We start from the raw sequence: 12,129 nt of genomic DNA on the forward strand, positions 1-12,129 counted from the left end.
ATCTCGTGTTCAGTATTTTGTTTAGTACCTTGAAGCTAATGTGGTTGCTACCAAGAAAACCTAAAAGAAACAACTGGAAAACTATCAGAATTCATCACACCTGTGAGAATGGTATGGCGAAAAGGGAGCCCCTTTGTACTGCTGTTGCAAAGGCGAATTACTACAGCCATTCTAGAAGACAATATGGAGGCTCCTAAAAAGACTAAAAATAGAACTGCCATATGATCCGGCAATCCCACTTCTGGCTATATATCCAGAGGAATCGAAATCAGTGTGCTGGAGAGACAGCTGCACTCCCACTAAAGCACTGTTCACAATAGCCCAGACAGGGAGGCAACCTAGGTGTCCATCACTATGTGAAATAAGCCAGGCACAGAAACAAATATCCAATCATTTCACTTACATGTAGAATCTAAAAAAAGCCGAACTCAGAAGTAGAGAGTAGAGTGGTGATTACCAGAGGATAGGAAAGGAGGAGGATGAACAAAGGGGAGTGCTGCACCAATGGGTACAAAATTTCACTTACGAGGAGTAAGATCTAGTGATCTATTGAATGAAACAGCTACCATCATAAATGCATTGTGTATTCCAAAGTTGTAGATTTCAGTTGTTTTCACCAAACACAAAAATAAGTACGTGAAGTGATGGATTTGCTCAATAGCTTGATTTAATCATTCCACAATGTATAACATGTATCAGAACATATTGTACCCCATAAATATATACAGTTGTTTGTCAATTAAAAATAAAAAGTAGAGCTATGAGGCAGCTTCAGGAAAGAGGCAGAGCTTGAACTGGGTGTGTTGTAGAATCTGGATATGTAGAAAGGAAAGGAATTCCGGCAGGAAGCACATGAACCAAGAGTCCGGAGCCCACCCATTCAGCATTGCCGAGGACAGTGTTAGGGTAAGAGTAGTCTTAGTAGAGATGCGTGTCGCAAATACAGGGGACTCTGGCCGTCAACTAAGGAAGTGTGTACAGTGTCATTCAGTCTACAAATATGTACTTTAAACGTAACATTTTTCCAGAAACATAGTATTGATCTCATATTTTGAGGCACTTCCAATTTTCAAAGCTTTCTTCTTCATCTCCTCTGCGACTCCCTGATGTAGGTAGAACAGATGTTCTATCCCCATGGCTTTTCAGATAGAGCCGAAGTGCAGAAAGGCTAGGTGACTTGGCAAAGGTCACATCATCAGCAACCAAACAGGACTTGCAGTTAATCTACAGCTGCCCCTAAACAGAGCGTGGCAGGCGACACCTGTCACATCAATCTCCGTGCACGTCTTTGGAGAAGAGACAGCTGCAACATTTTAGCTTTAAAAAGTACTTAGCAAATAATGCACCTACAAGCAAGAATGGTGTCTGGGGATCCTGTTATTTTTATTGTTGCTGGATATAGAACCCACACAGATGGTAAGTCTGGCTTATTAATGGCATTTTGCAGAAATCTATGTGTTACTATTTCAGAATTGCTGCCTGGCCCCCAGGTGACATCCCCTTCCCGCCAGGTCTCAGTTTAAGAGCTTCAGGGAATCTGGAAACTCAGGGATTTCATGCGTAGTCACCACCTGTCCCCTCTCTGAGGCCGTGGCCCCTACTTTAGCAGGTTCTGCTGGACTGGACTTTTATTTTTCTGAGCTTGCAATTTCTCATTTTGAGGTTTGAGGTGCTTTTTCCATCTCAAAACCTGCCCAGCCCGTGACTTTCATTGAATGCCTCAGTATGAATTTCCTCATTGCTCACATCTTATCTCAAAAGTTGTGTCTTCATTGGCCTTTTCTGGGCAGCTCATCTAAAGTAGCACCAGTCCCTCTGTCTCACCCCATAATGGCTCACCGTCAGCCCTCCTGATTCAATTTCTTTGGCAGCGTGTCATTTTCTGGTGGTACCCTGCTTATTCCTTAAAATCTAAGTTGTGTGCCTCCCATCAAAGGCAGAGCCTACCCTTCCCCATCTGGAACAGAACACCGACTTCCTTGCTTGCTAAGCAGGAGACAGTCTCTGAGCAAAGGGAAGAGCTGATCTCACACAGGGCCTTGGAAAGCATGAAGTTCAGGGATTTCAGTGCCCAGAGCATTTAGGGATTGGTTGGCATTTGCCTGCGTCAGTGTGGTTACTTAAGCAAGACTTGTGGATTGCCTGCCCTTGGCTGCTGATGTGAAATCCTGGTTGATCAAGGAGAATGGGTTTTAAACTGGTTCTGATGGTCACTTGTTTCTATGGCCAAATAACCAGCCAACATGGTGAAACCCCGTCTCTCCTAAAAATACAAAAATTAGCTGGGTGTGGTGGCGGGCACCTGTAGTCCCAGGTACTTGGGGGGCTGAGGCAGGAGAATGGCTTGAACCAGGGAGGCGGAGGTTGCAGTGAGCTGAGATTGAGCCATTGCACTCCAGCCTGGGAGACAGAGCGAGACTCCATCTCAAAACAAACAAACAAAAAAACTAATGGAGGACTGGCCCCAGTTTCTCCTGTGGTGGATGGGGCTGTGAAACATTAACTTGGAAGGACTGCTGAAAGATGGATGTTACTCTGTTATTGCAGAGGGCAGAACTGGAGCCAGGAATCAGTAAAAGTTTCTGAGATGTGGATTTCTGCTCAGTATAAGGAAGACCCTTTATGAGTTACAGCCGTGCAGAGGTAGAAATGGCCAGGGGCCACCTTCTCATGGTGTTAACCAGTGGTTATCGTTGTCCACTTCCGGCAGCACAGGCCTGTCATACAATGAGCTCCTCCGTGAAACCCCAGTATATACAGGTCAGAGGCATGCAGATCTGTGTCAGTGGAAGAAACTGTGGAGAGCCAGTTCCAGCCACATGGCAACCCCTGACACACCCTGACCAGACTTTACGATTCTAAGAAACATGTGCAAGAACCACTTATTACGTTATTTAAAAATTCCTGCCATTATTCTGTGCAGTGGGCATCTGCATTTCCCACTTTTCAGCTGAAAGGACTTAGGGGAAGAGAAAGTAACTTGAGGGTGGCAGAGCCAGGATTAGAACCCACGCTGGTCTGATTCTGAAGTCACACTCACAATCACACTACCCTATCACCTCCCAGTGGAGTGAAATGAGATGGTCCATTGTTAAAAAGAGGTCTGGGGGGCCAGGCATGGTGGTTCATGCTTGTAATCCCAGCACTTTGGGAGGCCAAGGTGGGCGGATCACAAGGTCAGGAGATTGAGACCATCCTGGCTAACACAGTGAAACCCTGTGTCTACCAAAAATACAAAAAATTAGCCGGGCATGGTGGTGGGTGCCTGTAGTCCCAGCTACTTGGGAAGCTGAGGCAGGAGAATGGTGTGAACCCGGGAGGCGGAGCTTGCAGTGAGCCAAGATCATGCCACTGCACTCCAGCCTGGGCGACAGAGCAAGACTCCATCTCAAAAATAAATAAATAAATAATAAATAAATCTGTGGGAGAAAGAACAAACTCCATGTGATTTCTTAGATTTTCAGATTCTATCTGTTAATTTTGCTTCCCTAGAAATCTTAGTGACTTATTTATTGATGACAGAGATGAATCAAGAAAATATTGCTTTAGAGGCAGGTGGATCACCTGAAGTCAGGAGTTCGAGACCAGCCTGGCCAACATGGTGAAACCCCATCTCTACTAAAAATACAAAAATTAGTGGGGTGCGGTGGTGGGCACCTGTAAGCCCAACTACCAGGGAGGTTGAGGCAGGAGAATGGCTTGAACCTGGGAGGTGGAGGTTGCAGTGAGCCGAGATCACGCCACTACACTCTAGCCTGGATGACAGAGTGAGACTCTTGTCTGAAAAAAAAAAAGAGAAAGAAAATACTGCTTTTAAAAAATCTTGTGAGTGCAAATTCCTTGCTTGAAAGGAATTGAGGACATATAAAAGGATTTTTCCACTAGTCACTGGACTATTTATTAGAGAACCTAGTACTAAATACCCATTAAAATATTTTCCTATCCATTGCCCCATTAGGTGTCTGGTTTGTTAATCCACAGTGCCTTCTTCATCCTTGACTTCATGCTCCAATAAATGGGACTTTAAAAGGCCCACCAGTTGGTAGTGGACAAGGCATTTTGCACATAAAATTGTACATTTGTGGGTGCTTGAGGTTTTTTTGTTGTCATCTTTTTCTTTTGAGACAGGGTCTCTCTCTGTTACCCAGGCCTGGTGTGCAGGGCTTACTGCAGCCTCGACTTCTCGGGCTTGAGCAATCCTCCCTCCTCAGCCCTGCCCCGCAAGTAGCTGGGACTACAGGCATGTGCCACCACGCCTGGCTAATTTGTTTGAATATTAGTAGAGACAGGATCTTGCTATGTTGGAGGCTGGTCTCCAATTCCTGAGTTCAAGCGATCCTCCCATCTTGGCCTCCCAAAGTGCTGGGATTACAGACATGAGCCACCGTGCCTAGCTGGTGCTTGAGGTTTTTAGGTCCAATTACAACATTTTATCTTTTTACTCACTAGTCAGCAGCAGAGATTGCTCACAAGAAAGTATACTGAAGTCCTGTATTTTATTATCTCCACTGCAGGACCTTTACTTTTGCAAATTGCTTGACGTATTCCTCCGTGAAACTTTTCTAACCCTATAATTGTGTCACAAATATAAGCTCCAAGGACTCTGCTACAATAAAAACATTTAATGTGAACAAGGTAAGACAGGCTCTAAATCTTCCCCATGCCATTTTCATTTCCCCAGGCCTGTTTTTTTTACTTTACAGAGAATACAAATTTGTCCCACAGAAAAATACATCCATGGTACCCAATCAGCCTAATTCAGTGCAACATCAACCTCATTCTGCTCCTTTCCCTGATCAGGGATGGCCTTTATGCAGCTTCCCTGAATGTCAATGATCAATCTCTTTGAACCAAATCCTGGGGAAATCTGAACACCTCTAGCTGTTGAAATATCTTTGATTTTGTGAATAATATTTTCATATACTTATGCATCTTGTTCTCTATGTAATCTGTTATAAAAATAAGAAGAGTCTCGGTATTCAATGACATGAAGACGTCTTTCCCAACCACATTCTGCCTGTACGTGAAACTTGTCAGAGTAAACAAGTTGAGTTGACGGACAACCGGGTGCCCCTATGGAAACGTACTGGCAATCAGGCCTGTGAGCAGGAAAATGTCCTGAAATAACCAGAGCAACTGGGCACAGCGCACAACTTTCCAGCATTGCAGTTTATTGTTTTAGAGCCCAAGCCCCAGGCAGGATGCTCAGGACCCGCAGTCCTTGGCGATTGGGGGAGATGGCAGAACGTCACAGATGAGGGTGCTTTACATGAGCTCACTCGTTTGTGAGAGTCAACTCACTGTGGATTCAGGAGGTCTGAATGATTCCAGCCCTCTGGCTTTTCTTGGAGGAAGCCAATCCAGGCAAACCAATTGCCACCCATGGAGGATGGCTCTTCACCAAACCCCAGGAGGGCCCAGGCCCAAAAACTAGATTGCTCCAGCTTCCTATGGCAGAAAGAGGATGATAAAAATAGTTGATGTAGCAACCTGTCTTGCTGCCCAAGGTGCATAACCTCATGCTTGTTTGGAAAGACTTGAACAGGTAGCTGAGGGTGCAAACAGGGCAGCTGCATTTGGAGAGAAGAGGATGAAAGAGGAATGAGGGGAGGTGGTGGGAGCGGAAAATCAAAGGTGTGGAAAAGATATGTTATGGTGGGTTAGGTTAGTGGACATCTCCACTTCAACAAGACCTTCCACAAAAAAGCTAACACCTTGTGCCGAAATCAAGGTCCCACTGCATCTGCAAGAAGGGAAGTTGCGTTTGGTGAGAGCCTGTGATACAAGTGATAAAGATGGAAGCTTACCTTTGAAGAACCACGAAATGCCTCTAATGGGCAGGTCATTAAACAGCAGTTCATCTACTTGAGTATTTCCAGGGCTTTGTCCCCAGTTCAGGCTGTCCTCACATCCCGCTGTCAGACACCTCTACTTGACGGAGGCCACCCTTCCTCCCTCTCCCCGGCCCTGTGTCCCACACCTGTCCCTTCTTAATGAGGGACCCCATCTGCCTGGGTGCCTGGGCCGGGAGGCTCCCTCCCCTTGGGTTCCCTCCACCCTCACACACGCCCATCGCTCTGGACTTGGCCTCCTCAGAACCCCCGGGTTCCATCCCCGGCAGCCTGAGGGGCACTCGCCTCCACTGCTGCCACCTTCTGAGTCCTTCTCTTCACAGCAGGTGATGCCATCTTCCTCAAATGCAGATCCGACTGTGTCACCTTCAATGGAGACCTTCAGTGACCTTCCATTGTCGATCGGGTAGAACCCACACTGTCCCAGGACCAAACAGCGCCCTGCTTCCACCCTCACCTTGTTCCCACCCAGGCTTTGTTTGTCCTGCATTGCACACAGTGCCCGGTACTCCGCAGGTTCACTCCCAGCTCTAGGGCATTGCATGTGCTGCTTCCCACCCATCACAGCCTGGCGACCATCGCGTCCCTTCGGAGCCTGCCACGCCTCTCCTTCAGAAACAGCCCTAACCCCGATACTGTGCCCTGCTGCGCTGCTGACCTGCAGGTACCTTCCTGCATCCCATTCCACATGGAGACCCCCTGGGCAGAGGCTTGGCCCCGTAGTATCCCTAGTGCCAAGCACCATGCCCACATGTGCCACTCACTGAATTAAAACTAGCAACTTAATAAAATTTGAACACTCAAACATATCACACGCACTGGTCGCAGACATGCTGTGAAGGCATGTCACCTCAGAAAGGTTGCATTTTGACTCTTCCACCAAGAATAAATGGCCGCAAGAGATTGGAAGTGGCTGAGCAGAAGGTGGTCTGCAGGAACTGCCCAGCGCCCACCCCTGCCCCATGGGAACACAGGTGGGTCTTTGGTGGTGGAAAACATACTCTGTAAATAGCCAAGTGAGTGCTATTATGAAGTCAGGGGAGACATTGTATGGAGAAAAGCTACAGAAGTGGAAATACATTAGCCAACCTGACTTCAAGGAAAATGACTGTTCCATGAAACTGGGCTGGAAATGCTCCGAGGCAGGCTGAGCTGGGACCTGATGCTGCGTAAAGAGGCCAGAGGGAAGGGAGAGGTGTGGAGAACTCAGACCGAATGTGAAGGGTGTGAGCACCCCATGGAAGTTCTGCATTGGAGGAACACCCAAAGACTTAGGGAGTTGGCATCCAAGTAGCTTGGAGGTAAGCTGAAGTTATTTCTTCTTCCTTTGTGCAAAGTCCTTCAAAAATATCTTTGATCTAAGCTCTCAGGCACCACAGGAACACACAAGCATTTGTTCTCAGCCTGGGCGTGTTCGGTGGTGACAGCAAAGGCACCTGCCCTCTAGAACAGCCTGGAAACAGCTGGCAGAGAAGAGACAGCCTGCAGCTTACCCCAGCCTCCGTGGGTTCAGTCTCCTGGTGGTGTGTGCTCACTCTCCCTCCTTCCCTCCCTCTCCCTCTTTCTCTCTCTCTGTCACACACGCCCCCATACACCCCTATGTAAAATGCCTGTACCCCAAGAGATCAGAATTAGGGTAGGGTGTTCGCTGCACCACCAGTTCTGCTTCTGATCTGAGTGTCCAGGGTCAGGTTTCTTGTGACCACAGTAAGTATTGCTTGAATTGCACAAAATTTCCTCCCTCAGAGGTCCCTGTGCCTTCAGAGGACTATACAAAAAACACCCTCTGGAAGTGTGAGCCTCCTGCGTGTACCTACGTGTGTGTGCGCGTGCGTGTGTGTGTGTGTGTGTGTGTGTGTGTGGTCAGCTCTGGGTTAAATGGAAAGACCACAGTCCTGGAAGAGGCGGCTCTGAGTCCAGATTCTTCTGTGATCTTGGGCAAATTCCCTCACTTTCTGCTAGGGCTACAAGAACAAAATACCTCAGAGACTGGGTGTCTTCTGCAGCAGAAACACCCTCTCACTGTCCTGGAGGCCAGAAAGCCGAGACAAAGGTGTGGGCACCGTTGGTCTCTCCCGAGGACTCTCTCCTTGGCTCGCAGATGGCGGCTTCCCCCGGTGCCTGCAGCATCTTCCCTGTGCGCGCACCTCCCTGGTGTCTCTCTCTGGTCCTAATCTCTTCTTCTTAGGACACCAGTCAGATTGTATTAGGGCTCACCCTAATGGGCTCATTTTAGCTTCATTACCTCTTAAAAGACCCTGTCTCCAAATACAGGCACGTTCTGAGGTACTGGGGGTTAGGACGTTAACAGATGAATGTTGGGGGACTTGTTCAGCCTACAGCACTTTTCTCAGCTTCATTTTTGCTCTTGATGTCTGAAGGAGTCAAGCCAGTGATTTCCGAAGTCCTCTCTGAATCAACCAGTTCTGTCTGGGAGTTCTCTCTCTCTCTCTCTCCTCTCTCCTCAGACTACAAATACTTAGGTGGCCGTGGCCATGTGGTTTTCTTTCTCTTTTCTTTTTTTTTTTTTTTTTGAGATGGAGTCTCACTCTGTTGCCCAGGCTGGAGTGCAGTGGCACGATCTAGGCTCACTGCAACCTCTACCTCCCAGGTTCAAGCAATTCTCCTGCCTTAGCCTCCCAAGTAGCTGGGATTACAGGTGCCCGCCATCACACCCAGCTAATTTTTTGTATTTTTAGTAGAGATGGGGTTTCACCATGTTGGCCAAGGCTGGTCTCGAACTCCTGACCTCAGTGATCCACCCGTCTTGGCCTCCCAAAGGACTGGGATTATAGGTGTGAGCCACTGCACCCAGCCAGCCATGTGGTTTTCTTTCTGCATGTACCTCTCCATCTGAAGAGAACACCCCTCCCTCTCCATCTCTGTCAGTTGCTGGTATTGTCATAGCTAAGGTCATCTGAGCTGTCTCCCTCTCTAGGTTGCACTTTAGACTGGCAGTCAGGGAACAGAAAGAAGGCAAGGCTCACATGAAGGAAGATGGGGCCCAGTACAATGTGGCCCGGCGTGCAGGGTTCCTTGAGGTCACAGGACAATTCCTAGTTAGGGCTCCACCCAACAGGAGGCCCAGGCCCACCCTGGCTCTGGGCACATCCTCATTGTGAGTGTGTGGATCAGGAAACACACCCTACCCCTCAGGTCTTGATTGGCTCCTGTATCTGCTACCAGCCCCAGAATCAGTGAGTGTTACCACATTTTTTTTTCCTAAGAGACAAGTTCTCCCTCTGTTGCCCAGATTGGAGTACAGTGGCATGGTCATAGCTCACTGCAGCCTTGAACCCCTGAGCTCAAGCAATCCTCCTGCCTCAGCCTCCTGAGTAGCTGGGACTACAGGCATGTACTACCATGCCTGGCTAACTTGTTTTTCTATTTTTTGTAGAGATGGAGGTCTTGCTATGTTGCCCAGGCTGGTCTTGAACTCTGGGCTCAAGCAATCCTCCTGCTTCAGCCTCCCAAGTTGCTGTTAACTCCTTCTGAGCTGCCCCCACTTACACTAAGGAAAATGGTGGATGGAGCTGTAAGTGCAGGAACAGAAAATGACCTCCTGTGGGGACTGAAAGGAATTCTTGCCCGAAATCATCCTTTTCTCCTCTCAGCTCCAAAGAGAAGAAGCACATCTGTGTAGTTACTGTCAGAAGCTCATGCATATCCTGTCCTTTCTCCCTTAAATAATGGCTCCCAATGGCCATACTGAAAGAGCTGTACTCTGAGAGAGCTTTGGATATCTTCAGCTCCTGGTCTGCCTCAGTATCCAATTTAACAGAAAAGAGAGAGAAACAGAAAGCAACTGCTTTTAGAGTTTGGTTGTTCCTGAGAAATGGTAGAAATGCCCTGCAATTTCCATCCTGTTTCAGTTCATTGCTAAGGCTTTCATTGAATAAGAGCTTAAAAAAAAACAACAACAACAAACTGAGCCAAAACCAAAATGACATAAACAAAGGCACATTTAATTTCAACCCATCTGTCTTTTGTCAGAAAAAGACCTTCTGTTTTTGATCACTCTGGCAACAGCATGGGTTTTGTTTTTTAACAGCTAAGTAAGAAGTTAGAAATAGAAGTAAGAACTCCACACCTGTTGCTTTTAGGGTCAATTATTTATTGATGTCATAAATTGCACAGAGGAAGGCATTTTGCTGCAGAAGCTAATGGAGCTACAGTGCAGTAGCTGTGTCAATCAGCTCAGCTTGAATATTTTATTTTTGTTGTTGTTGCTGTTTTTTGTTTTTGTTTTTGTTTGTTTGTTGTTTAAGACAGAGTCTTGCTCTGTCACTCAGGCTGGAATGCAATGGCATGATCATGGCTCACTTGTAGCCTCGACCTCCTGGGCTCAAGTTGTCCTCCCACCTCAGCCTCCTGAGTAGCTGGGATGACAAGCATGCACCACCACACTGGCTAATTTCTTTTTATTTGTATTTTTTCTAGAGGCGGAGCTTTGCCATGTTGCACAGGCTGCTGTCAAACTCCTGGGCTCAAGTGATCCTCCAGTCTCAGCCTCCCTAAGTGTTGAGATTGCAGGTGTGAGCCACTGCACCCGGCCCAGCTTTAGAAACAGGCTCAACTCTTTGGACTCTCCAGCACTCTATATAGCTACTTTCATTCCAGTGCCAAAATTCACTGCTTCCTTTGAGAACTTTATATTTGTTTCAGTTGTTAAGTTAAAATATTGTCACAATCACAGGAGGCCATCAAGTTTTGATTTGCAATCTGAAAGGAAGAGAGGGGATTCTTCATAAAGAAATGGACAATATGTTACCCTCATTATGGAAGACATGGCGAGGGGTGTTATTCTCTGTGCCTCATGACGTCTCTCACAGAGACACGGGTGTAATGCCTGCATTGTGAGAGGAATTTCAGGCATGGGGGAGAATTAGGTGTTGAATTACCAAGACGTTTCCTCACCTGTAAAGGCTGAGAGCCCCAAGTGTATAGTTTATTTATTGAAAAATAGAAGGCAGGCTGGCTGTGGTGGCTCACGCCTGTAATCCCAGCACTTTGGGAGGCTGAGGCAGGAGGATTTCTTGAGCCCAGGAGTTTGAGACCAGCCTGGGCAACATAGCAAGACCCCATTTCTACACAAATTTTAAAAATTAGCCAGGCATGGTGGCACGTGCCTATGGTCCCAGCTACTCAGGAGGCTGAGGCAAGTGGATTGCTTGAGCCCACGAGATTGGGGCTGCGGTGAGCCATGATTGCGCCATGGCACTCCAGCCTGGGTGACAGAGCAAGATCCTGTCAAAAATAATAATAATAATAATAATTGAAAATGGGAGGTAATAAACAGTATGGCATGCAAGATTAAAAAAATAATAGAACAAAACAACCTTTGTCACTGAGAAAAACAATATTTTACTCTTGCTAGTATAAAGATTTCTTATCATAAGCATGCTTTTCCTTGCAAATGGGAGAAAACTCAATGAATGAAAACAGAAATATTTTGGTTTCTATTTCTAATCCACGTCTCAATGCCCAGAGCATTTCTGGAGAGCCACAGGGCTGGAAGCAGAGTCTTATTCTTTTGTAAAACTTAAGTCATGGAGAGTTAAAATTCTAGTTCATTTTCCATGTCTGTTCTTTGTCCTAGTTCATTCAGGCTGCTATTTAATAAATACCATGAAATGGGTGACTTACAAGCAACAGAAATTTACTTCTCACAGTTCTGGGGGCTGGGAAGTCCAAAGTCAAAGCATCAGCAGATTCAGTGTCTGGTGAGGGTGTTTCGTGGTTCCTAGACCCAGCAACTTCTTGCTGTGTTCTCACGTGGTAGAAGAGGCAGGGCAGCTCTCCAGAGCTTCTTTGATAAGGGCACCAATCCCATTCATAAGTGCCCCACCCTCATGACCTGATCACCTCCCAAAGGCCCCACCTCCTCATATCACATCACCTTGGGGGTTAGGATTTCAACATACGGATTTGGGGAGCACATAAACATTCTGACCATGGCATTATTCTTTTTGTGATTTTTTTTTCTTCTTCCTTCTCTTCTCCTTGGTTTTCCAGCTCTTCCTTTCTCTTGCTTTTCATTTTTGTTTCTTTCCTAAGGGTACACAGTCTGCCCCATACATGATCATGCCCAGGTTGACTTTATCATTTTCATGGCCTGGTTAGAATATTTTATTTCAGGTTGCTTGCAGAGAGGCAAGCACACATCTTCATATAGCAAAGACAGATTACAGATTCATGGGAGGAAGTATCTTACTATATCTCTGCATCCCCAGGGTAAAGGTAAACTGGGATCGAGGTTGATGCAGATGATCAGGCA

Source organism: Pongo pygmaeus, chromosome 8 (assembly GCF_028885625.2).
Source record: "Pongo pygmaeus isolate AG05252 chromosome 8, NHGRI_mPonPyg2-v2.0_pri, whole genome shotgun sequence".
Taxonomy (NCBI): Eukaryota; Metazoa; Chordata; class Mammalia; order Primates; family Hominidae; genus Pongo; species Pongo pygmaeus.